Source organism: Elephantulus edwardii, unplaced genomic scaffold (assembly GCF_000299155.1).
Source record: "Elephantulus edwardii isolate Elephantulus edwardi_28Jun2011 unplaced genomic scaffold, EleEdw1.0 scaffold00494, whole genome shotgun sequence".
NCBI lineage: Eukaryota > Metazoa > Chordata > Mammalia > Macroscelidea > Macroscelididae > Elephantulus > Elephantulus edwardii.
In genome coordinates this window covers 567,650-570,391 of record NW_006400244.1, presented here as the reverse complement: position 1 = coordinate 570,391, position 2,742 = coordinate 567,650, and the positions used below count along the sequence as shown (strand labels likewise).

Genomic DNA, 2,742 nt, shown 5'->3' with positions numbered 1-2,742 from the left:
TAGGTCTGGAAACAACAAAAAAAGTCACAGCTCAAAAACCAAAATTGCTCCGCCCTCTCCCTGCTCAGGAGAAACATGGCAACAGTGAGGCCACCTGTGTCTCTGCGGAGCCTCTGACTGGCTCTGGGCACTGAGCGGGTTTATTTCTGATGCAGAAGTAGATCCCAATCCCCCTCCTTATTGCAGCCACTGCCTGGGCCATGCGGGGCTGTGTTACCGTGCCACCAGCTGGCCTCCAAGGCCAGAGTCTGATAACTCAGAGATCATGAAACCTGTGTTTATAGATAAGAACATCCAGAGCATACTCATCAAGAGGGCAGGTTTGAATTTGCAGAAGATTTTAAAGCCAGCTGTGTAAGAACTGAAGCCTCCCACCAGTAAGCTACAAGGAAGGCAACTGAAACAGTTAAGTCAAGTTTAAAAATGCCACCAGTTCTGGAAGAAGAGTACCAATAAATGATGTGTTACCAGAAGGTAAGATTTTAGAAGGAACAGCAGCAACCAAATACATGTTTACTGACATATCTTACAAAGTACCATACCAGGTTTTATTGTCATCAGAGAACCAAGTGACACACTACGCAAAGCCTCTTGGGAAGAACGAGACCAGATGATATAAATTTATTTTTCAAAAGAAGATCGTAGAGTTTTAATATCGATAATTTTCAAGGAAGAATATCTTAAGACCATGTACATTCGGGACTGGCATGCTGATGTCCTCAATCTATGTGTTGCTCAGTTTGAGACAGATTCTGCAGAATATATTAAGGCTCATCGCCAGACCTATAAAGATATAGATATACAGGGGAAACATGACCTTTTTTACATTAAACAAGACATTTTGGTGGAATGGCTTGGTATAGTATAAATAAGAAAAAGACTGATGGCTTGTTGATTGACCAGATTCAGAGAGATTTGGTTGGTGACACCATTAGCCTGGTCCTGCTGCCATCACATGGCCCATCCACACAGCTAGTCAGCACAGCAGGCCAAAGAGCAAGTTGCTAAGGGACTGAACTTAATTAAGGTCTTTGCAAAAACAGAAGCACAGAAGAGAGAGGATGTGTAGAATTAACACTGAAGGTATATCAAGATGCATTCAGTAGCCATTCTGCCGCTTTCTGAAAGTATTTTTTTTACATATATAAGCTTCATTTTACCAATAGCAATAAGGTTTCATGTTGTTAATATCGAACCCAATGTTTAAAAATGTCCAAATTAAAAAGTATCAATTTGTACTGTTAAAAAAGAATATTAGGGTTTTTTGGTTTTTTTTTAAAAAAAAGCCACAGCTCATATCTAATGTTGTTGTTAGGGGACATCAAGTAAGTTTTTGTCTCAGAGACTCCCGGTAAGAGAGCAGAGCTGCCTCACAGGGTCTTCAAGGACGGTCCTTTTCTAGAAGCAGACTCAGGTCTTGAGCCTGAAAAACTTTTAAATAGGTCTAAAGTCACAACCTTTGGATGAGCAGCTGAGATTTAACCATTTCACAATCTGGCCTCCTTTCACAACTGAGCCAAAATTTTACACATAGCAGGAAAGCACGCGTAAGATTACAACTGCACGTAGTGCTGGGAAAAAAACCATGGAAACTCATTAGAGAGGGTATGGCTCTGGTGGCCTAGCGATAAGAAGCTGTGCCGCAACCCCGAAAACACGCAGTTTAAATCCATCAGCTGTTCTGCAGGAGGAGAAGGGAGGCAATCTCTTCCCCAGTGATTTAACTTTTTCTGAAAACCTGCTGGGGGGGTTCCAACTCAATAGTAAACAACAGCAATAACAAAGGCACACAGTATGAATCCACAGGGAAGCATAGGCAGAAAGATGGGCAATTTCCTTCAGTGAGATTTACTGTCCCTGAAAACCCACTCAGGGTCAGCTGTGGGTCAGTTCTCTCTGCTATACATCCTTATATAAGTGTCCGCAGGGCACCTGTCATGTGACTGGTAGCTCAAGTCAAATGGCTGCTTTCTCTAATATGTAAATTCCTTTAAAACAAACAAAACCAAGCATACAGTGGAGAAAGGGGCTTGAGGATTTGATAAGGCACAGTTCACAGAAAAAAAGTAACTGGATGTGCTCCTCTCTGAAAAGAGTAAATGTAACCCTGAGAAAAACATTGTCATTCACCAAGTAGACTTAACAGCAAAGCTGGGTGGCTGATCGAGGAAAACCTGGGTGCTCACTGGCTGTGGCCACAAGCCCCAACGCAGACGGTCATGCGATTGCACTTCTCAGAGCAAACCCTCTATTGCGGTTCACACATGCACGTTAAGAAAGTAGAGTCTGAACAGCCTGGATGTCCACAGGAGGCTGGGAGGGGGAAACCATAGCCCTTCACAAAGGTCCACATATGGAAGCTTGACCATCATTCTCCTGTGGAGCAGCTGACGGATTCAAACCGCGTGCCTTCAGGATTGCAGGGCAGCCTCTTACCACTAGGCCACCAAAGCTCCCTGAGAAGATACTGTTTGTTATGTGCCATCCGGTTGACTAAATGACTCTGTGAATAGTAGCTCTGAATCCTGTCCTATCCTGACCAATCTCACCATCTGTGACACACATGCCCCCACTGCTGCCTGTCCAAGCAGAAGTCCTTCTCCAAGGACTGGCCCCTTGCAACAATATGCCCCAGTATGAAAAACAGAGCTTCAAAACCCTTGCCTCCAGAGAGCAATTTGGTTTTAACCTAAGACGGATCTGTTTGTTCTCTTGGCAGTCAACAGTATGTTCAATACTCTT

General features: G+C 43.6%; 1 pseudogene; it reads left to right on the top strand.

The window, feature by feature from the left end:
* Nucleotides 1-459: 459 nt before the first annotated feature.
* Nucleotides 460-1,125, top strand: LOC102849095 (annotated as a pseudogene).
* Nucleotides 1,126-2,742: the final 1,617 nt, after the last annotated feature.